General features: G+C 33.4%; 1 protein-coding gene across 2 annotated transcripts in view; it reads right to left on the minus strand.

Annotated features, from left to right (window-relative positions):
• Nucleotides 1-26,814, minus strand: part of LOC145242662 (protocadherin-17-like) — a 397,110-nt gene that overhangs the window by 40,145 nt on the left and 330,151 nt on the right. Inside the window, exon 4 of one of the 2 annotated variants that reach the window (XM_080105794.1) lies at nucleotides 13,712-14,477. The exons of the other annotated variant lie outside the window; for it this stretch is intronic. The gene's annotated coding sequence lies outside the window, so the exon portion shown is untranslated. Of the gene's footprint in view, nucleotides 1-13,711; nucleotides 14,478-26,814 lie in introns of those variants that run through there. 2 annotated transcript variants of the gene reach the window in all.

The raw sequence follows: 26,814 nt of genomic DNA on the forward strand, positions 1-26,814 counted from the left end.
CTTTTCATTTTGTTAATTTGCATGCATATTTGTGGGGTGTATAGACGCACACATGTACATGATATTAATATACTGAGAAAAGATAGGTGCTTTCTTTAAATGTACACAAAATATATCAGAGTAGTTGAACCAGCATAGAATAAGAGGGGCAAGTGAAATACTAAGATAGCTAAAAGACATATGACACCTAATCACATAGGTAACATGAATTGAAACATATACTCAGAAGCTACTGCAAAGTCCGCTGCAAATAAAGTGGGCTTTTTCTATCAGACTCGAAAACTTCTCTCGCCTGCCAATATCATATTTATATAAAGCCATCATCCGACCATACACGGGGTATTGTTGCTACATTTGGGCTGGTGTACTGACCACTAGTCTCTCTATTTTATACAAGGCCCAAGATAGAGTCTCTAATGCAATTGGTCCACACTGTCAACCAAGCTGTATCATCTGTCGCATCACCACCATGTTACATCCGTGTGCTTGTTTTACAAGCACTTCAATGGAATGTGCTCCAACGAGCATAATGCGCTCAGTAACCTCTCATAATTCAATGGCAATGGCAATGTGTCTTGTTTGGGATCAATATAATTAAATTTGTTAAAAATTAGAATGAAATCTTGATTTTTTTCAAACATAACTCAATCCTAGAACTAAAGTATATGTTAGCACGTATTTTGTGTTATCCAAGAATTTTAGAAAAAAAATAAAATTAGGGAAGCAAAGGTTGATTAACACATATTTAGTATAATAGTAGATTGCAATTTTAATTCTTTCTTGTACTTCATTTGGGGGGGGATGGTTCAGATCTTTAAAATGTAAGACGTTCTTTTGGAACTCTCATACACCGTGTACATATGAGAGATTTCATTCTCATTGATCAGCAATGCATTCTGCGTGTTTAATCATGTCTTAGTCGTCTCATTTGGAAATTAGCATCGCCAAGTACTGTACTCTAGGACCTGGTACGAATATATATATATATATATATATATATATATATATATATATATATATATAGTAGCAAAGATACCCACGCTTTGTACAGTACTTTGATGTATGCCCGGGTACTTGCTTTACAGGTACGCGAGTGTACTGCAAAGTACCAACCTTAACCCTTGACCTTGAGAAATGGCTGGCACCATCTCTAGGTCAGAGACCATCATCATATCAAGTTTGGTTATGGTCGCTCCAGTGGTGGGGGTTGTAGGAGAGTATATATATATATATATATATATATGTTATATATATATATATGTTATATATATATATATATATATATGTTATATATATATATATATATGTTATATATATATATATGTTATATATATATATATATATATAACATATATATAACATATATATAACACACATATATATATAACATATATATTACACATATAACATATGTATAACATATATATAACACATATAACATATATATAACATATATATATGTTATATATATATGTTATACCATGTATACCACTTTCATTTAAATCATATAATGCGGCCTGTGTAGTTGTTCACTGATTGTTAATTTGACCAGATGGACATATATTTTATAAATAAACACACGAATAAATAAATAGATAATTTAAAAACGAGGAATACAATAAATACATAGAGCTTATCAATAAATTAGATGGATAATGAAGTCGCCACTAGAAAAGAAAAAAAATCACCATAAAGACCTTACATAGGGAAGTCACAGCAAAGAGGGGATGATATTACTTCAGATCAAAGTGAAAACTTAGTCCAATAAACAACTGCCGTTAAAATAATAACAATACCTCCCTGCTGCAACAGCTTGACCACACAGGATCGTACTCCCCCTCTTTCTTTACGCCCTCACTCTTTCCTTCACCATACCTCCCTCCAAAACCTCTACTGCTCACATTCACAAAGTATACGCCCTACTTTCTTTCAGAGCGTAAACCACGCTTAAGTATATATTATAAAAAATCAATGTAATCTTGACTCTCGTTTCAATATCACCCCTTTTTTGGTCTGATGAAGTGATCTCTTTGAATTAGGATTCCACTGAAACGTATCTGCACATTTGTACCGAATTATGTTTGTGTAATAAACAGACTATATATATATATATATATATATATATATATATATATATATATATATATATATATATATATATGATTAGTTTTTTTGGAAAAAGAATTCCAGCAGAGTGCTCAATTAAAAGGAAAATCCAAATTTTAAGAGCGTACTTATATTTTGTGTACAGAAAGTTGTTAGTTGAGACAGGTCATTGGTACCGTCGGTTTCAAGCCCGATAATAAGGCCCGTTTAAGGTATCCTTATCAAGCTCTCTTCAGCCAATATTCGTCTCTATATATATATATATAATCGACCGCTTTTCACAAAAGAAAATGTAGGATTTTAAAGCACGTGATTTTTCGTCCAACTTTTCTAAACAAACAATTTTCAAAAAGTGGGTTCTTATATAAGAATGTCTAAGCATGCTTTCTGATAATTATGGTTAGGTTTGTGGTGGTGGTGGTGGGGTGCATATGTTGGTGACAGCGATAGTCATTTGACAAGCCAATAACCAAGATACGAATGCGAAGTGTTTGTGTAGTTTCTGCACTGTTAATAGAGACGTGTCATCTCCTACAACCGATGGATGAGGATAACCTTACGCTGTGCAGAAAATGGTGGTCAGTCGTTGGACACGGAGCAGAGGAAAATTAATGGACTGACGCTGGATTTGTCTAATGCAAGTAGGCTATCATTTTTACAGTGCGCGTTCCCTCCTTTCTTTCCCTTTCTATTTTCTCTCTCTCTATCTCTCTCTCTCTCTCTTTCTCATGGGGAAATTAGAGTAAAGAAAAGTGCGTACCACACGTTAAAATGGCCAGAGTTGGAACGAGGATTCATACTCTGCTTCTGGCGATAGGTAGGAGGAGTTGAAGTATGTATTGGACAAAAAGGGGGAAAACAAGGAAAAATAAAACGGAAAATAAAGAAAAGAAAAAAAATGAGTAAACGAAGATGGCGGGTTTTTCTTGATAATTTTCTGACATTAGATGACCTCTTCTTCGTGCTAAATGCTTAGCTGTGTTATATAAAGTGGTCAATGCCATTTTCCGTCCCTCCTTCACCATTAGTGCTTCTTTGAATTTGATTTTGGGATATATATATATATATATATATATATATATATATATATATATATATATATATATATATATATATATCTTGTTTTCTGTCTCTTAATGTTCTTGCTATTACCTATAACGGTTAACAAACAGGACAAAGTGTTTGTGTATAAATGGTGCGCCATTCGTATCAAAGCATAAGGTTACGAGGCTACCCGTAATCCACTGGGCCACTATTTGTTATATACTCTACAAAATTTGCTCATATCCTGTCACCGTGCATACTGGGTGCAAATAATGTAAATAAAGGGTAAATGATTACAAAATAAAGGGAATCGACGAATGACTTAGATAATAGTGGTGGACTAAATCATAATCACGCATGAAAAATATTTATCTAAATATAAATATGGATGACGTCACAAAATAAAGTTTATTTCTTCAAAAGTTGTCATCTTTCATGCAAGTCAAAGGAGGGAAGATGGAAAGAGGTAGAAAAGGAGGGGGCGGATAGAATTCTTAATTTATATTTATACTAGTCTGGATGCCTGGCGTTGCCCGGGTGTTTGAAGAGGTGTGTTGAGCAAACCCCTAAAAATTGTTGGAGGCAGGCAGGCTCGAACCTATACCGCTAAGGAGGAAAAAAAAACGTGAAAAAAGTGACGTATTTGCCATTGCGTTCATCGTCAAACCCCTCCCTGTAGAAAAGTGTCAAGTTGAGGGTGAAAGAATTAATGTTTTTTGCTCATTTTTCGATATTTGTCATCTGAAGGGTCGAGCTTCAAAACGATACCGATCTCGTGAAAATCGGTCGCCTCTGTTGAAAGTTTTAGGTAGACATACATACGTACATACATACATACATACATACATTTAAACAGACAGGTGAGATTTATATATATAGATTATTAGTATCGTTGGCATTGAGAATTGAACCTTCAATCTCCAGAAGACTGTCATTTTATTTATAACTTTATTCATTATGCGGACATTCCTAAGTGTATTATTTGAATCGAACACCCTTTACTCAAGTTTTATAATATCCAAACTAATTACGCTTAATCGTTTTTTGTAGTCTTACTTCAATTCGTATGCATACAACACCAACTAACTGGTACAACTTGAGATAAATCTGTTTTTTTTTTATGACAGTTTTTTTTTTCTTTTATATATTTACTTCCTGTTCTGAATTTTTGAGATGAGGATTGATTATATACTAGCATGCCCTCTAGCGTTGCCGGGTCATAAAATACGTTTAAATATGATGTTTTAATTTATGCCGATTGCGTATTTATTACTGTTGAGACAATTCTCTATTGATTATTATATTTTACCTAATATATAGTAGTGAGATCAAGACTAAAAAATACAACTCTCCACCCTCATTCCTTAGCCTTTGAACCTCGCCTATATATATATATATATATATATATATATATATATATAGGGTGTCCACAAAGTCTGGCTACATTATGTAGCCAGGCTTTGTGGAAGCATCCTGTAGATTATGTAGCCAGACTTTGTGGGCACCCTGTATACACACACACACACATACGTGTTTGTATATATATATATATATATATATATATATATATATATATATATATATACACACACATACGTGTTTGTATATATATATATATATATATATACACACACATACGTGTTTGTATATATATATATATATATACATATATATACACACATACGTGTTTGTATATATATATATATATACATATATATACACACATACGTGTTTGTATATATATATATATATATATATATATATATATATACATACATATATATACACATATATATATATATATATACATACATATATATACACACATATATATATATATACATACATGTATATACACACATACGTGTTTGTATATATATATATATATATATATATATATATATATATATATATATATATATAGGGTGCCCACAAAATCTGGCTACATGTACACCCTGTATATAAGAGAAAGAAAATTAAAACTGTAAATTGAACTTCACAATCAAAATTTATTGTTCAACTGAATACTCCAAAAAACAATTTACAAAGTCCTTATTCCGTGGAGTTTCAAAGAATGCTATTCTTATTATTCTTCTCATCAGAGGACATAAAGAAATCAGCAAATTATATTTGTAGCAATACTAGAATTTGCTGGTTAAGGCATTAAGTGAAACCATAATTTATTGTTATAAATTGCCAAATAAAAAAAGAAGTGAAAAAATGTTGGATATGTAAAAAATATATAAACAAACTGTGCATAATATTTCAGCTTGCATAAAAATCCTCTGAAGTTGAGCCGAAATGCGAATATAGTTCTTTAGAGAGACTGGAGTCCAAAATAAGCCCAGTGTGACAATGCATATAATCAAATTGGAAAGCTTTCAAAACAGCTGAAACAATGAAAATTGTTTTGTTTTTTTATTTTTCGGACAGTTTGAGTCTAAAATGTCACTTAATATCATCCCTCCCACTTAAATTTTAGCGTTTTAATATTTTATTTTCATAATTAAAAAAATATATTTCACTTATTCCACTTTTGAACCAGGTGTCTTCGATGGCAAATAAACATTTTTACGTCGCCTGACGAGTGACTTTTGGTTTCTTGCAATCCAATTTGTCCAAAACACTATAGCATGTTCAGTGTACCTATTTACAATGCCTCCCCACGGGACAGAGTTAGACACCAGGGTCGTTTTTTTAACGTGGAGAAAAGGTAAAAAAAAAAAAATGTTCAGTGTAGCGACTAGGTAATATTTGTCTATATAAATAAAAAGATTATATTTTGCTCTTTTTTTTTTTTTATTGAGCACTCTTAATAACCTCGTTTTAATTCATGTGTTTTATCTCCTGAATACTTTTAACTTTAATATATATATATATATATATATATATATATATATATAAATATTTTTTTGATCTCACTACTATATATTAGGTTCAATATAATAATAGATAGAGAACGTCTCTATAATAATAAATATGTAATCTGCATAAATTAAAATATCATATTTAAGTGTATCTTGTAACCGGGCAACACTGGGCCGTCTGCTAGTAATCTATAATATAAATCTTACCTGCCTGTTTAAATGTATGTATGTCTCAAAAACAATCGACAGAGGCGATGAATTTTCACGAGGTTAGTTTCGTTTCGAAGCTCGACCCTTAGGGCAACAAATATCGAAAAATTGGGCAAAAACATGTATCCTTCACCCTCAACTGGGCACTTTTCTACAGAGAGTGATCGCTTTTTTCGCCGATATTTTCGAAAGTCATCCCCTCTTTTCGATTGTCTAGCCTTAATTTAAACCTATGTCACTTCCGGTTTGACGATGGGCGCGACAGCTAACGCGTCACGTTTTTTTTTTTTTTCACTTTCTTTTTCTTCTTTCGCAGTACGGGTTAGAGCCTGTCTGCCTACTACCACTTTATTTATTTATTTTTATTTTTTTTTTTTTTTTTTTGCTCAACACACACCTACAAACACCCGAGCATAGCCTGGCACCCAAGCTAGTCTATAATATAAATCTCACTTGTCTGTTTAAATGTATGTATGTATGTATGTATGTATGTATGTCTAAAACAATCGACAGGGGCGACGGATTTTCATGAAACAGGGATCGTTTTGAGGCTGGATCCTTAGAACGAAAAATTGGCCAAAAAACATTAATTTCTTCACCCTCAAATGGGTACTTTTCTACAGGGAGGGGTTGCTTTTTTTCGCCGATATTTTCGAAAGTCATCCCCTCTTTTCGATTGTCTAGCCTTAATTTATACCTACGTCGCTTCCAGTTTGACGATGGGGGCAATAGCAAAGCCGTCATGTTTTTTTTTTTCACGTTCTTTTCCTTCTTCGTGGTACGGATTCGAGCCTGCCTGCCTACTCCCACTTTTTTTTTTTTGTTTTTGCTCAACACACCTCAACACACCTCAACACACCCGGGCACCTAGGCTAGTTAGATAAAATAATCCCATTTACATAAATAGATAGATAGATAGATAGATAGATTCACACACACACACACACACACACACACAAATTCTTATATGCAAGCTTTTCTTTCCAATTTCATATAAGCAGAGATCAATCTTTATTCCTTACACACAATTTGAATTCAAACTAAATCCTTTCATATAAAAAAAATCCTTTCATAAAAAAAAAAAAAAAAGAATTCTTTAATATATATAAAAAAAATCTATAGTTTTTATAAAGCTCTCTTTTCATCAAAGGAGAACGAAATTAGTCAATCGGAAGTGGATCACTCTCTTTAGCCATTTTATTCTATTGGGATCTTCTTTATCTGGAATGTAATCGGAGGGAAGCGTGCACTCATTCGGAAGTTTTATTAATATCATTTCCAAATTAAACTCTGCGAGTAAGGGGAAAACCTAGTGTAGTATTGAATCTACATAAGATTTTGTTGGCATGCAAAAACAAAGGAATTCGTCGGAATAGATTCGCTCCTTTGTCATTTCAGTATTTATGTTTAAAAGCATGGAAATGTTTTATTCCCTTTGATTTAAGGTATTCCCCCACCACCACAAACACACACACACACACACACACACACACACACACACACACACACACACACACACACAATATATATACACATGCTAGCAGGACTACCATATTTTGCCCGGGATTGAATGATGATCAACATCATATATGTAACCTTATGTGCCGTTACACTATACTTTATGGTCCTGGATATGACCTTAAACTATATCCAATGGTGAGTCCCCAGTTTGCAGGCTTTGGGGAGTGTAGAGCCACCCTTTAATTGCCATTGCTCCAAGGCCCACTCTGACCCGGAGTGGTAGTACCTGTTAGGGTCCCAACTATGGGTTAAATAGAAACTGACTTGGAAACAACAAATATATTCTATAAAAAAAAAATTTCTTCAAAATCTTTGGATTCGGCATTAGATAACCCGAAAATGGTTGATATGCCGTAAAACAAAAACAAACAACCAAACCAAACACTTTACTTTAGTAATTCATAAAAATAAAGCTGGAAAGAAATAAATAAAAATCCGGCTCAGCATTTTTTTTTTTTTTTTTTTAACAAAAGCATTTATTACCGTTACACTCCCGTCTCGATATCACTTAAAAGGTCTTTCACAGCCACATGTCCATCTAGCCCGTCGTGTTTTTCCTTCTTCCGACCACATACCGGCCACAGATGACCCATTCTGGACCTCGACTTTACATGTCCATTTTCTTCGACGTCAATGTTTGCTTTTTTTCACGAGCACGTGGTATATTTTTTCTCCTTCTTCCTTTTTTTTCTTGCGTACACATCCTAATTTGCATATGTGCTTTTTTTCGGCTGCTGCTGCTATTTTCCCCACACGCTCACATGCACTATGTTCCGAATGTTTGACATTTCCATACTTTTATTGTCACCGAAATTAGTGAAATCAACCATTTTTTCAATCAAATTGATTAACTGCTCTAGTTGGGGACCCATTACAGTGCACCGGAAGGAATCTGAACAGGTCTCCCCGCAGTTACTTATTTCACAATACATTGTGCTCAACATTGCACTGTAGAAAACCTACTATTTATTTTATAAAATTATTTTTATATATAATGGCTTGAATGTAAGTTTAAAATACAAAAGTCATGTATCATACTCCAATTGCTCTAAACATAAACATTTCGAACAGGCCTCTGTCATATAAAAGAACCTACTGTTGATTTTATAGGCCAAGCCGTACTGCTTGTGCTGTGATAAAACTTCTCAAATTCACTGTGTAAGATGTTAACTTTGGTTAAATTCGCCTTACAAAACTCGTCTAAAAACACTGCCAGACACAAAGAACTTTCATGTGAAATTTAATAAAAATCGGCCCAACCGTTTAGGAGTCCATAGGAAACGATTCACACACAAAGTTCCTTTTATATAATAGTAGAGCTATATATTGCCAAACCATGCCGAAACACTGGTTCTTGAACGATCATCAAAATTAATCATCATCATCATATTTAGTTTAATGTGTTTTACATGCTGGCATGTGTTGGACTGCTTTTAGAAACTGACTTTCAAACTAACCCATCTCTGGCCAGGTCTTTATTTTATTCTGTTTCTCTCAAATCTATCCTTATCACTTTTTCACTATAACCGTTATAGAAGAACTGTCATCTGTTTTTTCATCATCATATTCCCTTTGATGTCCGTTTTTATATGCCGAATACATCTACATATCTTTTAACTTGTGACTTTGAATCACGTTTTCTCTATTCCGATCTGTTATTTTGGAAACATATTTATTTGAGTATTTTAACATTCATTTCCTCAGGGTCGCATTCCTGGTTCTTTTATTTATTGTTCTCCAAGACCCATTGTAAATTCCAAAACCTATAAACATATTTGTCTTTGTACACGAACTAATTCAACATACCGACAAATAATGTTCATTATCTAACATTTTATTTTTAATAATAATAGTCGATTTCCTAAATAAAGTATTATTAGCAAGGTAATCCAGTGCCGCCCCGGCATAATCTAACAAGCAGACTTTGAATTTTAGCATTATTTTAGTATTTTTAATTTCAATATGATTTTATTTTAGTATTTCTTTGAGTACTTTTTATTTTAGCATTATTTTTTCTAGTATTATTTTAGTATTTTTTATTTTAGCATTATTTTATTTTAATATTTATTTTAGCATTATTTTAACATAACATTATTTTATTTTAGTATTATTTTATTTTAGTATTTTTTATTTTAACATTATTTTAACACTATTTTATTTTAGCATTATTTTAACATTATTTTATTTTAGTATTTTTATTTTAACATTATTTTATTTTAACATTATTTTAATATTATTGTATTTTAACATTATTTCATTTTAGTATTATTTTATTTTAACATTATTTTATTTTAATATTTTATTTTTGCATTATTTTATTTTAGTATTATTTTAGTATTATTTTGTATTACTTTATTTTAGCATTATGTTATTTTAACATTATTTTATTCTAATATTATTTTATTTTAGTATTATTTTTGTATTACTTTATTTTAACATTATTTTATTTTAATATTATTTTATTTTAACATTATTTTATTTTAACATTATTTTATTTTAATATTATTTTATTTTAACATTATTTTATTTTAGTATTATTTTATTTTAGTATTATTTTATTTTAACATTATTTTAACATTATTTTATTTTAACATTATTTTATTTTAACATTATTTTACTTTAACATTATTTTATTTTAATATTATTTTATTTTAACATTATTTTATTTTAACATTATTTTATTTTAATTATATTTTATTTTAACATTATTTTATTTTAACATTATTTTATTTTATCTAAACGAACTCTTTACCTCCTAATCACGTGAAAATATCCATATGACCTCTCATAACTGTGCGATTATATTGCATAACTTGTATTGTTTTATGTTCAAATATCTTTTTTTGCACATTATTTAAGCTACGGCACTCTTTAAATTTGAATAAACTCCTCGTCTCTGCCTTGTCTTCATTCTGTTTCTGATATTTTTTTTCCTTTTCACGTTAAAATATATTATGTCTAAAATATATCACGCCTCAGGGTCTTGATTGTCGATAAGAATTTATGCTGGTTGAGGACTGCACGTTTCTGCAAAACACACACATCCTAAAGACAGTATAACTTTACTAACTAACCTACGCATTGTAAATCAGCAAGTTTATTTAAATGTTAAGAAAATATTACATATCAAAATCATTTTTCATTCTTCTCTTGAGTAAAGTAGTTCATCCTACACACACACACACATATATATATATATATATATATATATATATAACTACTTCATTTACTCACATAAAATTAATATACGAAAGTATAAATTTATGCGTAAACTTTAAGTATTTACTTCAACGGTGCTCAATATGTAGGTAGAGCTAGTTAGTAAGTTATAAAATATATATGGCGATTAAGCCACACAGAATACTCCACGTTTCATCCACACTAGGATTTATCAGGCTTATGCGAGAGTTTAATGGTTGTCTCGCATTTTTATATATGCACCTTCTATTGAGTTTTTTGTTAGCCAATCAGCTTTCTAGTATCCACCGCACCCTTCCTAATCAGCCAATGAGCAGGCACTTACAGGACAAAGGCCCATTTGACCGCTGGAACAGATACTACACTTTGATCTTTGATGCCCGGGGCACGGAACTGATAATTGCTCTTCTCCTAACATGCGATTCCCCCCTCCCCTTCCTATAGAACAAAAGACAGCAGTACTAAACACGTTACTTTGGTATGAAAGAGGTGTGTTGTCACATGATTTCAATTGAAAGCAACAAGGCAAGCACAAGCAAACAGATCATAATAAAACAAATAAATGCACGCAAATGAAAATCCAAAGTTAAGCAATGTTGCGACTGTGTTACCACGTGTGCTATCCCCCTCCCCCCGCTCCCCCAAAAATCGTGGATCCCAACGCTGTTTCTGTAGTTTTCTCTTTCATCTTCTTTTCTCGTTCTGGCCGTGTCATCGTCTCTCACACATTGACAACTGCTGAAGGCGTGAGCAGTCTTACAAAAATAAAAATAAAATAAATTCTGACATATTCTGCAAATATCAGTTGCACTGTGTGTGTGATACTATCAACATTCTGAACGCTAAATTCCACATCTGTATCTCCTCCCAGCCCAAACATGCTATCGGCGGTGTCCAATTCACAACTGTCCTCAACCGTCATAAACTGTCTCAAAATTCACAGCTACACCAAAAACTGGCTGTAAACTAAATATATATTTTATTCATGTTGTCACACATTGACCAATAATTCTATTTCAGCTTCCTTTTGTGTGCCTTTGTGAACCATTTCCTATTCATTGTTCTACCGATAAACCTATTTCCTCTTGTCTTTTATCATACATGTTCTTTTTACTCTCCCACTTTCCAACACTTGATATATTTTACAAATAAAGTATGTACATGAAAATCTTTTAAAGTTAAGCAATGTTGAGTCTGGCCAATGCTTAAATGGACGAACAGGTACATGCTACTTCCTCTAATATCCCTGGGTATAGGTATGCACTCAATTATCCCCACAAGTTTCGGTTATGTAACTAGCCCGGAAGAAACAATCAAGCACCACATATCTCAGTATTGCTTCTTGTAGTTTGATATTTATTCTTGACACTGGTTATGAGCAGGCCAATTTGAAGAGATGCAGTTTAATATTGAGTAACCCTTGCTTCGCAATAAACTCTTCATTCTTCAGACACATTTTTAAATGGCATCTAATGTCTCTCAAAATAAGAGGAAAACCTCATAAATAGTTTTAAGATAAAAAATATTAGAAAAAAATTTTTTTGAATTTTATTTTTAACCAAAAGCTTTTATCAAGTGATTTTAAGTAGATTTTCTGATTTTCAAAGGTATCAAGAGAAACGAAAACCCAACACTGGAAAAAGATAATCCGATTTGTCCGTCTACAAAATAATCTTTTGCTTTTCAATAACATGAAAACTAAAAAAAATAAAATAATCATTTCACTAAAGCAACGTTTAAAAATTTTTTAAAGTTTAGCATTTTTGAATTTTCAGATTTTAATAAAATAATAATAATAATTTCACTAAAGCAAAGTTACAATTTTTTTAAAAGTTTAACAGTTTTATAAACATTCAATTCCAATAAATAAACATTCAATTCCAATAAATAAATATTCAATTCCAATAAATAAATATTCAATTCCAATAAATAAATATTCAATTCCACCATATAAACATTCAATTCCAATAAATAAACATTCAATTCCAATAAATAAACATTCAATTCCACCATATAAACATTCAATTCCAATAAATAAATATTCAATTCCAATAAATAAACATTCAATTCCACCATATAAACATTCAATTCCAATAAATAAACATTCAATTCCAATAAATAAACATTCAATTCCACCATATACACATTCAATTCCAATAAATAAACATTCAATTCCAATAAATAAACATTCAATTCCACCATATAAACATTCAATTCCAATAAATAAACATTCAATTCCAATAAATAAACATTCAATTCCACCATATAAACATTCAATTCCAATAAATAAACATTCAATTCCACCATATAAACATTCAATTCCAATAAATAAATATTCAATTCCAATAAATAAACATTCAATTCCAATAAATAAATATTCAATTCCACCATATAAACATTCAATTCCAATAAATAAACATTCAATTCCAATAAATAAACATTCAATTCCAATAAATAAACATTCAATTCCAATAAATAAACATTCAATTCCAATAAATAAACATTCAATTCCACCATATAAACATTCAATTCCAATAAATAAACATTCAGTTCCATCATATAAACATTCAGTTCCATCATATAAACATTCAATTCCAATAAATAAACATTCAATTCCAATAAATAAATATTCAATTCCAATAAATAAACATTCAATTCCAATAAATAAACATTCAATTCCAATAAATAAACATTCAATTCCAATAAACATTCAATTCCACCATATAAACATTCAATTCCAATAAATAAACATTCAATTCCACCATCTAAACATTCAATTCCACCATATAAACATTCAATTCCAATAAATAAACATTCAATTCCAATAAATAAACATTCAGTTCCATCATATAAACATTCAATTCCAATAAATAAACATTCAATTCCAATAAATAAATATTCAATTCCAATAAATAAACATTCAATTCCACCATCTAAACATTCAATTCCACCATATAAACATTCAATTCCAATAAATAAACATTCAATTCCACCATCTAAACATTCAATTCCAATAAATAAACATTCAATTCCACCATATAAACATTCAATTCCACCATATAAACATTCAATTCCAATAAATAAACATTCAATTCCAATAAATAAATATTCAATTACAAGAATTTACATATGAGAACAAAATTACAAAGTTATTCGTTGAAAATTATCATATTGTTTTTGTGTGTGCTAATGAGTCATTACTAGGGCTATGACAACAGCATATTCTTTTTATTGTTTTGACTCTCTAGTATATATCCGACACAGTTAATCAACTGAGAACCACATCACCCTATAAAAGCATATAAGATATCAACGGATACACACTCGAGAGTCAAAACAATGAAAAGAATATGCTGTTGTCCTAGTCCTAGTCATCACTTATCAAGTCCCAAAGCATAAAGAATCTATACGAGCGTGTATGAAAATATCAGCAGCAGCAGCAGCCAGAGGATGGATGGCAGACGATTGTATTAGCAGCAGAAGCAGCGTTTGGATACGTATACAAATTGACAAGAGTGCTCGGGCTTGTGTCTGAAGAAAAAGAAAAAAGAGGACACCATGTGGTCAGAGAGAAACAAAGTCGGAACTGAAGGAGATGGACGTGTAAAATGAAGAGAGAAGAAAGAGTGCCGTCGAAAAAGTTGGACGTATAAGAAATGGCTGTCTACAGCCAGCATGTAGTGGAGCAGAAGTGGGAGACTTTTAAGCTGGTGTCGCGAAACGGGGGAAAAAGAAAAATGGTAATAAATGAGTTATGTTAAAAAAGAAAAAAATGGCGACTCGGATTTTTTTCTTTCTTTCCTTTGACACTTATGTTACAAAAGGTCACTCGAGAACAAGGGTTAATGAATAATGGATGGTGAGACATGACCGTGATGATTAGTAATGATGGTTGACCGTGATAATTAGTAATGATGGTTGAAACTGGGCAGAATTTGATTGTTCAAGATGGCGGCTAACCATGATTTTATTTACATTAAACTTGAAAATGACCATGTTACAATCACTCGGGAAGCAGCCCCATAATATTGTTTTCCACAGATAGGTAGTTCTTTGAAAGAAACTTTGCTCATTGAATTTCTATTTAGGCTTAGATACACAGAGGCAGAAAGGAAGATTATAGTGGTTGTAGGTAGACGAGTTTTTGTTAAAGTTTTACAGGAAGGAACTATAGATTGGAACTCAGTAGAGCACCTGCTATGATAACGATAGAGTAGAGTAAGACTAGCAACCTCTTTTCTGTGAGAAAAGATCTTGTATTAAAGAGATGGGGACGTTCCTCACTAGATTTCAAAGTTGGTTTTGTATAATGTCAATGCAGGTAGGCACGTTCTGAGAGGCGCTTTCACAAATGTGACAAGATTACTCCATCTTAGGAAGTATGCATGTAGAAGATGGAGTCAGGAGTCAGATACTTTCTAGAGCAACAGAATGATTCAAACATTTTTCTAGCGACCTTAGCAACAGATTTGACATGAGTTCTCTGGTTTAGAATTATTTTTCTGACATATTTTGCATTAAAAAATGAGTAAGATAAAATCAGATCTACAGAAAAAAAAATCGTTTAGTTTTTATCCGAGAGGTGACGACAGTTAAGTTAGGCAGACTGACGATTTAGTTAGTACAAGTTTGAATCCAATTGGTTCCGTCACATCATTTGCATTTAAAGTAGAACTCCGGGATACGGCATTAATCTGTTCCGAGGTTGGTGAAATCGCCGTATGGCAGGGCCTAATTAAAATTTTATGCAGTACATACTAAAAATTAGTAACAAAATATAATATAGTATATAATACACATATATATAATCAAATAAATAACACCATACGGTGGGGCAAATACCGTAACCAGGGGATAGGAAAGTATTGTATTCCATATCATAATCTGAAAAAAAAAAAAAAAAAAAAAAAAAACGTATCGTAGGGCCACTTATCCCGGGGTTCTACTGTATTTTTTTTTTTTTATTGAAATCACTTCAGGCAAAGCATGAAGCCACTTGACATTAGGAATTAACAAGAACTAAAGATGGTCATCACTATATAATACTATGACAACAGCATAAACACAATTAATCAACCGAGGATCACATCATTCTACATAAAAACATAAGATATCAACGGATATATACCTGAGAATCAAAACAAGGAAAATAATATGCTGTTGTCATAGCTCTAGTTATCACAAACACAGGAGAGGTCTATTGACTTTAGTCTTGAAAAGATCAAAGAAGGAGGAAAACAGTTAATAGGAAGAGAGTTCCATAAGCCTGTAGTTCTTGGAAAGAAGCTGCTGGAAGTTGTATTACAAGAGGTATCAAAGCAGATGGAGACCACTAGACCAATGAATCAAACGAACTGCAACAAAGGAAGCAGGGAATAGATCAAAAGATTCTGAAGAACACATGCCATAATAGTATTTGTAGAAAAGACTGAGACTAGCAACATCACATGGAGCCCTATCAAATTACGGATACGTTTCTGAACTTTATCAAGAACGATCAAATGGGACAGAAATTCACCAGCTGAAATATGACAACAACACTCCATACATGGTCTTATAGTAGATTTGTAGAGATGCAGAGCCAGCAGTTTCAACCCCTCGAAGCTTGAGACGGCTGCCTCAGACTGTGAGGGTTGGCGGACCATCGTCCAGCATGTGACTGAGACATCTGAGAGGAAAACCCCACGTTGGCGGAAGAAGCATGCCCGTAGAAAGGAGAGGACAGATCTAGCTTCGACCCCAATCCAGGCAGAGAGACAGAAAGGCTACATCTGCAACGACTGCGGTAGGTCCTGTGACTCCCGCATTGGCCTGCACAGCCATACCACAAGCTAAGCCCCCACCCCCACCCGACTGAATCAGAATGCAGAATTCCATGATCTCTTGAGATCGACAGAGCCAACAAAGAAATGTTGGCAACCTTCAGGTGATTCTTTCTGTAAAAACTTGATTTTAGAAACACTTGTAGAAACGAATACTTGTTAGCGAATCAAGTGAGTCACAGATCATACCAAGCTGATTTATACAAATTTCTTTTAGTTTTTGTATTAATTCAACAAAAATCAGGGACAATCTGATCAAATATTCTAATTTTGCCTTCAGGGGAAGTAAAAATAGTCAATATATTTTGCTTGCTAATGAAAAAAGAAAACGAATATTAAACAAGCATGTAATTGTATTCTGACGAGAGAAGATGAAATGGCCAGGTGTCTGCTTTGCACAAAAAACACACACAAACAAAATGGCTGAAACAATGTATGTCTGCGGGGAAAACAATTCCATACATCTATAAAAGTGAGAATGCATGTGTGTGTGTGGGGACACTTCTCAACTGATATACTCAATAAATTTTGGATTTACAGACTTGAGATTTGGTATGTAGGGTATTCAGACATGTGGAAAAATTTTTAGTCCATTTTTATCCGAAAAAAATGCTATTGGTACATGAGGATCATTGGATTTTTAGCTGTTTATCAACTGTTTCATGAATGCGCATGTGTGAATCGTTCACATGACAGATTACTTATGTTAAGAATAAATAGGTTTGAAAACACTTCTTAAAGATCATGGCAAGCTGGCCTAATGGTTATCGTACTTAATTTACTGTCTTCAAGTTTTGTTTTCGAGCTCAGCTCGAGTATTTTCTTTTTTGTTTATTTACAAGAAGTGAACTGTTTAAAAACACATAATACTCGCACGCACATGTTTTAGTTTCTGTATGAATTAAAATATAATATTTATTGTGCATTTAACTACCGAGCAACGCCTGGTAGCCTACTAGTATCTATATAATTATAAAACTCTAGATCGTCATGGCGTCCTTGCTTGAATAAAGTTGTATTCCTGTCTGTTTGTTTGTTTGTTCACAATTAGATTAATATTTAAGCTGACGACACAACCATCTATGACAACACTTCAAAGGCTGTAAATGACCAAGTTCTCTCTGATTCTCTCTCCTCTGATCTTGAGCACATAGTACAATGGGAAAAGATGTGGTTGGTTACTTTCACTGCATCTAATACCAAGCTTCTAACTTTACATCATCAACGTTCTGATCCTCATCTGGCATCAATCGAAATGAATGGCTCTCGCTTTTTGGGAGGCTCCATTTTTTGACAAGCTTCTGGGTTTGACCTTTACTTCTGATCTGAAATGCATATCATAATGCATACATCAAATACATTGTCAAGGTTGCTGGGAAAATGGTGGGATCGTTCTACCACTCCAGTAGATATCTCACTGCTCTACCTGTATAAGAGCCAGCTATGTCCAAGGATGGAGTATTGTTGCCACATCTGGGCAGAAGCTGCTGAAAGCACCTTATCCTGCCTTAATAGAGTTCAAAATAAACTTTGTAGCCAAGTGGGGTATACCCTTTTCCCACCCCTGCAACCTCTTTCCCACAGAAGAGACGTTGCGAGCCTGTCTCCACTTTATCGTTATTTTCATGGCAAGTGCTCGTCTGAGCTCCAATCTATGGCCCTCCCTCGTCAAACTGTCACCAAAAATACTCGTCTACTTGAAACCATTATCAATAATTTGTCCCACTCTTTATTTGTGCTTGAACTTAAACGTAGATTCCATGAACAAAGTTTCTTTCTTAAAACTGCACGCCTGTGGAGCTCTCTTTCATTTCCTTGCTTTCCAACTGACTGCAATATAGTCGTCTTCAAGTCCAAAGTAAACAAATTCTTGATGAACTGTTCGCTTAAGTAATCCAATTTACAAAGTTTTCACTACTAACGATTATTACGATATTGTCTCATTGACTGTTTGTACACTCATTAATTTTATGCTCGAGTGGCCTCCGGGCCTTGATAAGCGGTGACTGCTTTATATATATATGATGATGATTGCAACGTCTTGTCAGACGAGTGCCACTCCCTCAGACATTTAAAATCCATGAGCCCAAATGCCTGAGGGAGTATCTATACACAGATGATGTTACAGAGTCTTAGCTTTGTACAACAGCTAAGTCTCTCTCTCGGTTCAAAATGTTGAGATCCAGCAACAAGCAAGATAGCCAGCAACAAATTAAACTGCAGACCAGGTTAATGCGGGTAATGGTCTTCCGCTTTATGGTTTTTTAAATCAGAGATTTGCTTCTAGAAAGGTTGCCTTCACCACGGCTTACGGGAGCCCTCTCCACCCCAATACACATATACACACACACAAATATACACGGTGCTAGTTGGCCGTTGACCCAGAAAAAGAGTTCGTTCGCCCCTTTTGCCTATCATTCAACCACGGTAGTGGTTGAATATATGCTTAAGTCCGAAATTGAATGAATCGAGACACATTCAAACCCCCACCACTAATTCCGTTCGCAACCAAATTTCAAACAGGTTATATAGTTGGATAGAACACCTCATTAGCTACATTTTGAAAAAAAAAATTTCGAAAATTGGTTCAGTAGAAAAAAAGTTACAACAAAATATGTGGGTTCACAAACAGGAGAGTAAGTACATAAGTGACTAACGCTTTTTTTTATTTTGCATAACTTTTTTGTATATAAATATTTTTTACTGCGATTTTGCCAATATGACATGTTAGCGTAACGGTTAGAGTACCGGGGGTTGGTGGAAAGATTTTAGGTTCAATCCCGTGTATCGTTTTTTTATATTTAAAAAACCGAACTTTAAAAGAGGATTCAGCATACAGTTCCATAGTAAAGGTGATAAAATCCCACTTTGGGGGTTCATTTAACTACTTCCCTTTTAACAGTTGCCCTCAGTAGTTCTACTTGAACTGTTCTGTGCCTCACCATATACTCAATCCATCGGATGAGTACTGGTGGCACATTGAGTTCTCGTAGCAACTTGAACATACTACTGAAGGGTATGTTGTCAAAAGCTCCAACAATATCTAAAAAGACACCGAGTGCCATCTTCTTTTTTGTTAGTTTACGCTCTATACAGATCACGAATTCATGAACCGCAGTCTCGGTAGAGACCCTGGCTCGGAACTACTGTGATTGAATGATAAATATTGCATAAATGTGTATTTGAGAGCTAATTTTTTTTGACAATCATTAATAAATATTATAAATTTATATATTAATACAATAGCAATGCCTGGAAAAATCATGGATTATATGGAAAAATGCGCGCATGAAAAGTAATATTCTTAAGATTTTATTAAACCTGGAAAAGTAAAGGACAAGAAATTCAACCTGGAAAAGTAAAGAACAAGATATTCTAGTAAAGTAAAAAATAAGAATTTTTTAGACTTAAAATATTGCAGCTAAAAAATGAATTAAATGATCCTAATTATGATATAATAAAATTATTAATTTTTATGTAAATTATAAAATTATTAATTCCATCTACTAACTAACTAACTAATGAATTAATTTTATTCAAACAATTTTCACTCCATAAATATATGCAAATAATAGGGGGGAAATAAGTTCAATCCAGCGACTGACACCCTTTCTAACTCAACAATAAACAACAACATATGCAAATAATAAATAAAATATTTATCAATATTCGAATTTTATTTTTAGCTGCAATATTTTAAGTCTAAAAAATTCTTATTTTTTACTTTACTAGAATATCTTGTTCTTTACTTTTCCAGGTTGAATTTCTTGTCCTTTACTTTTCCAGGTTTAATAAAATCTTAAGAATATTACTTTTCATGCGCGCATTTTTCCATATAATATATACATACATACATACACACTGTTTTACAAATAGATTTTGATACTGAAAACGGACTCTTATATATTTTTATTTCTGCATGGTTTCTATACGTGCATTTTATTCAAAAGGAATCAACATTCAAGGTTATCCTACACGCACATTACGTTAAAGAAAACCTGTTTTAGTACAATTTTTAATGGAAATTAGTAATTGTTTGAGGTATTTTATTTAGAAATATTATATAAAGTTATTTAATTCATGTATTTTTAATTTAATTTCATTATCATTATAATCAAAACTAGCTTCGTTTAAAAACGGAAGTTTTCATTTAATCTATGAGTTATTTCCCTTTAAGCTATGAGATGTTGGAATTTTTTTCTGTTTTTACACCAACAATTGTATACTCCCCCCCCCTGTGTATATACTTATATATTTTATGCTGGTTCATGATTTATATTTATGTATATTGTTTTATTGGATTGGGTTTCGTGTCCTTTTTTTTTGTACGAAACTACTACGATTTGGAATAAAACCCTGCTAGCTCCGTTGTGCTGAGGTCCACGAGAAGAGGCCTTCCTTTTCGAATTCGCCAGCTAGGCAGGAGGACGTGCATCCCATCAGCTGAGCGTGAATCCTAAAGCATTTCCCTCCAAGGAGAAGAACTGTACAAGTGTACAACACAGTAGACGCGACGAGGCGGTTCTCCTTTCAACTTCTATTGGGCACTGTGCGGAGAGAGTGTTTTCAGGGAAAGAAACTCATATTCAAAGAAGTTATACAAGCTTCGCAGACCCTTTCCACAGACTTGGAGCAAGCAGCTAGCCTTTAATTTAACGAATTTAAAAGGTGCTTGAACTTTGAACATCATTTTTGTGAGTACGTTCCTTTATTTAAGGTTTTATTTCGGAAGTACTTTCACCTTTAATATTTTCTGTGGTAGTCGGGTTAACAAACGACCCTTCCGTTAAAACATTGTTTTATATAGAAGAACCAGCATTTTTTGTTTTGTTACTGTAATATTGCGAGCGTGTTTTGTCTTCGTTATTTTGGCGTTTCTTGTTAATGCCGGCAAAGGGAAACAATTTGCAACTGTTTTCTGTAAATAAAACCTATTTTTCATTTCAAACAAGACCTGTGTTAACTTCTTTACTCCCATTTCTTTCTTAATTTTATCCTCTTATTTTTTTTTTTTTTGCTGGCTTTGTTCACGCGTCGAATTTATCTGGAAGCAAGATAAATTTCGACAGATTTTATTTCCTGTTTGCATTTCATAGATAAAGATGACTATGTTTTATGCTTCCGAAGAACCAAAATATGATCCACTTTCAAGAAAATCGCAATAACTTGGGATATTTGGTGTATTTTAAATAGTATGTGACTAAACCCTCTGCCCAGTGCCTGGCAACGCCGGGTATGTACAGCTAGTAGTTTTTAAAATCAACATACACTCACACAAAAATAAATAAAAAATAATCATTAATAAAAAGAATCAAAGTAGAGGATTGTTTTTTTTTTCTTTTAAATAACGCCATGCGATTTACAGAACGAATTTTATTTATTTTTTTGATTTCTTGTCAGAGTTCATTTTGGAGTTCAGTTAATTTAATAAAGAAATTAAGAGAACAAATAAAATTATCTTTCCTTTTTCAATTTTACTCTGATGCTTTGAAAATATGAAATTTCATCGCAACTAGTACTCCCACACATCATCGACCATTCACTTCATCCGTCGCCTAGCAACCTAGGACAATTTACCCGGCTTTACATCTTGCATACTGACCCACATTCTATCTTTCATACTCAATCTAACCTTTGACACTAACCTGCCAACTCTTCTACTGCCTCCTCCTACCATTCAGGATACTTCCTCCTCCCACCCTGGCTTATCTATTACTGTTTATCACACCCTTACTCACCCCCCTATCTTCAGTTCCATTTAACATTTCTATCCTACCACTTACATGTTTCTGTACAAATACCGTTTTGCCAGTACTACTACGCTTTCTTCCCCCGAAGAAGCTGTAATAAGTAGGAGGTGAAATATCGAACCTTCATGCATATTTTTTATGTTCTGCATGTCTGTTTATTCGTCTCTTTAAGCTAATAATACTTATCCTCCAGTGATTTTTTAGCTTTGATAAATGTTAACGAAATGAGTACATTGTCAGTTGAATGATGAAGGATACTATGAGAGGATTGAAAATAATGAACGAATCACATTTTATTACTGACACTGGATTTGTAGATGGCGATGTTGAAATCGGGAGGGAAGCAATCCCCGTGGTAGCATGTTCCATAGATAAGAATTTTGGGGGGAAGAAACTCTGTTCATGTAAATTACGTCTGATGCTAAGCTGGCATAGGAAAGAGTGAAATTCTTTGCTAGAAACACCGCTCATGGAATGTGAGGACTAAAGGACAAAATAATAGAAGCGAAAATATAATTTATGTTTGATTTAAAAAAAAAAATAATTTGTTGGTCTCAAGTTCACTGGGCACCCTCTTCCCTCACTGAATAAAAAAGAAAAAATACAAATTTATTTGATAATTTAGATAGTTTATCGATCATTCCTAGGAAATCTCATTCCCCATCTCGTCCTGGATATGACCTTAAACTATATCGGGCTTTAGGGGGTGTGGAGCCACCCTTTAATTGCTATTGCTCCCAGGTCCACTCTGACCCAGAGTGGTAGTACCTGTTAGGGTCCCAACTATGGGTTAAATAGAAACCGACTTGAAAAAAAAAACAAAAAACGAAAAAAGAAAAACAAATATATTCTATTAAAAAAAATTTCTTCAAAATAACTGGATTCAGCATTAAATAACCGGAAAAATGCCGTGAAACAAAAACAACCAATCAACCATCATTCCTCACCTCAATCTGAAAGTAGTGAACGAACACACAGACACACAGGTGTGCGCACTTCGGTTATGAGCTTAGATCAGTAGTTCCCAACCTTTTTACATGGTGGCAGGTTATTTAATGCTAAAGCCAGTGATTTTGAAGAAAAATTTTTAATAGAATATATTTTTCCCTCTCAGTCGGTTTCTATTTAACCCATAGTTGGGATCCTAACAGGTACTACCACTCTGGGTCAGAGTGGACCTGGGAGCAATGGCAATTAAAGGGTGGATCCATATTCCCCAAAGCCCACAAGCTGGAGCCTCATCATCGGATTTAGTTTAAGGTCATATCCAGGACCACAGTGGTTGGGAACTATCATAAAAAAATGAAATTCCTCAAAATGTTTAACGAAAACAATTGAATTATTTTCACATTATTAAACACTTTCGTTTTATACAATAATCACGTTGACACACCGATTCTCATTAGATCACCAAAGTTAAGCAACTCTAAGCTTGGCTAATATCAAAATGAATGAACGTTTAGAAATACAATGGAATGTGAGAACTAAAGGACAAAATAAAGGAAGCAAGAATTATGCAGCTGCCGAAAGTAGAAATATGCATAGGGTGTGGATTATTCTTAGCAAATATAAAAAATATGAACGAATTGTATGCTCTCTCTCTCCCGTTCTCTGGAAAGCTTCACCACATGATTGATAACAGAACTTCCATCCAGTTGTTCTGTTGTGTCAACTCGTGTGCAGATTAGTAGATTATATTGACAGATTTGTTAAAGACATCATCAAGGGATGTATCTTATGTAGGGAGGGTTTGCCATTCTAACGTAGGGCCTGGTATTCCCAAATGTTCATTCATTTTGGTATTGACCAAGATCAGTGTTGCTTAACTTCAGTGATCTAATCAGAAATATGAAAATGGATGGATTCTGACACTTCAAATTCTCGTCATTTAAGATCCTCCAACAATAATATAATTTGACGCATAATTAGATCAGATAAAAAATTTATGTTGATATTCAAAATCTACTGCAACATGTGATACTACTTGAAGGGAAGTGATCTGATTGGTTAGCTGAGTCATGTGACAGTGCAAAATTTGTGTGGATATGTTTACTGGTATAAATGTTAGTTAAAATTAATTGGAATCTTGTATTATATTGCAAACATGAAGACATTTTTGACATCGGATCATGAAGAGTTAAAAAAAAATTGACCTTTTTATAAGTTAAAGTTCATGAGAGTGTGATCCTATCAGCGTTATACGACCCCCTCTGTCAAGTGTTTGGAAGTGGGGGAGAAAAAGAAAACGCAAGCAAAAGAAAGGGAAAATAGGTTTATTATGAGAACGATGGTAATGAAGTTGTTCACAAAGGTACACAAAAGGAAGCTCACATGGGATTGTTGGTCAAGGTTTGGTAATGAACATGACCGAAAAGATCAAATACATATGAGGTGCCTTAAATCCAGTTTCCAGACTTTTTTCATACACGCCACTTTTATCGATTGTACACACATGAAGCTCTAGTCCTCGTTGAAGTAATCTCCTCCGGCTGCAATGCACTTGTTGTACCATTCCAACAACTTCTGGAAGACCCCATGGAAATCCTCTTATGTGAGCGTGTCAGTGACCCCCGTCACAGCCTCTTTCATCTCTTCAATTATCTCATAACGACAATCTCTAAGGTTTTGCTTGAGCTCAGGGAATAACCAAAAGTTACAGGGAGCAAGGTCTAAACTATAGGGAGGGTCAGGAACTGTCTTGTCCCCCCCCTCTCCAAACTTTCACAAGAAACACTCGTCTAGCTGAAAACACTATCAATAATTCCCCCCACTCTTTATCTGTGCCTAAACCTAAACGTAGATTCCATGAACAAAGCTTCTTTCTTAGAACTGCACGCCTGTGGAATTGTCTTCCGTTTTCCTGCTTTCCGGCTGACTACAATATGGTTGTCTTCAAGTCTAACATAAACAAGTTCTTGATGAGCCGTTCCATATAAGTTAAATTTACCGAATTGATTACTATATTGTCCAATTTCTACTGTACACTCTTTAACTCGAGTGGCTTCTTGGCCTTGATAATGTGGTGATGCCTGTGTAAAAAAAAAATAGTCTGATCTTCTCTAAGCACTCTTGGAACAAACTTTGCACAAATCTTCCGCATCTTCAGTTCCCCGTGAATAATTGTGTGTAAAGTTCTCACACTGACATCAAACCGTGCACTTATTGTCTCTATAGACACACGACATTCTTTATTTGGCCAATCACATCTGGTGTTCTAATTTCCTTACTCCTTCCACACCTCTCATCATTCCTTACAGACTCCGTGCTTTCCTTGAATCTCTTATGCCACACAAACGCTGATGCTCAATTCGTGCAAGATTGTCTGAAACATTCCATACGTTTCTGTGGCATGTTTTCCAAATTTAAAACAGAATTTTATTGCATATCCTTCTTCTAACGTGTCCCCCCGTCGAGATTGCATTGTTGAAATTCACCAGTTGTGACAATCAGGCTTTAGTAGGATGTATTCCAAATCATGCTGTAGCTGTTCATTTGAACCTGAAATCATAAAGATTGATTAGTCATCTCATAAGATGCATAGCAATAATAGACTGAATTTTCAAGAGTCTACAAAAATTTTAAACGCATATACAAAAAAAGTCATACACGTATCCAGGGCTCAACTGATATCCAAAGAATGTGTTTTCTATGTTTTCTGTGGAGTCGTTTTATTCTATTTTATTTTTTCCACATTCTCAAGGAAAAGGAAAAAGAGGAAAAAATATAAAAAGAGGAAATAAGTTTATGAATGAATAAATGTATAGGAAATAGGGTTGGTGGAAAGACAATGGATAGGAAGTTGTTCACCAAGAAAGACAAAAGAAAACTAAGGTGGGATTATTGCTCATTTTTCGATGATTAGGACAAAAAAAAAAAAATGAATATATTTTCAAATAAGTTTTATTGTTGTGACAGTTGGGGACAGTTACGGATAGTCTAGGGTTTGTGACAGTTGACGACAGTTACAGTAGAGAAGAACTGTGAGTTAAACACAATCATAGACTTGTTGTGGCTTGAACCAAATTGAAAGATCTTTACAAGATCGAGATGAAAAAATGAACTGATCAACCGACAAAAAAGAGGCCTCGACAGACTTTTCCGATGATGGTGTCATACACGTATCCAGAGCCTAATTGACATCCACAGAATGTGTTTTCTATGTTTTATTATTTTTCATATACTTGTGAGGCATTGCACAGCCTTTGGCAATAGCCAATGTGAGAGATGACACAGCCAGAAGAGAAGATGGAGAAGACGGCCACAGAAACAATGTTGAGGCTGGCGATATTGTCGAGC

The sequence above is a fragment of the Euprymna scolopes genome, chromosome 21, assembly GCF_053919585.1.
Source record: "Euprymna scolopes isolate OS-2025 chromosome 21, ASM5391958v1, whole genome shotgun sequence".
NCBI lineage: Eukaryota > Metazoa > Mollusca > Cephalopoda > Sepiida > Sepiolidae > Euprymna > Euprymna scolopes.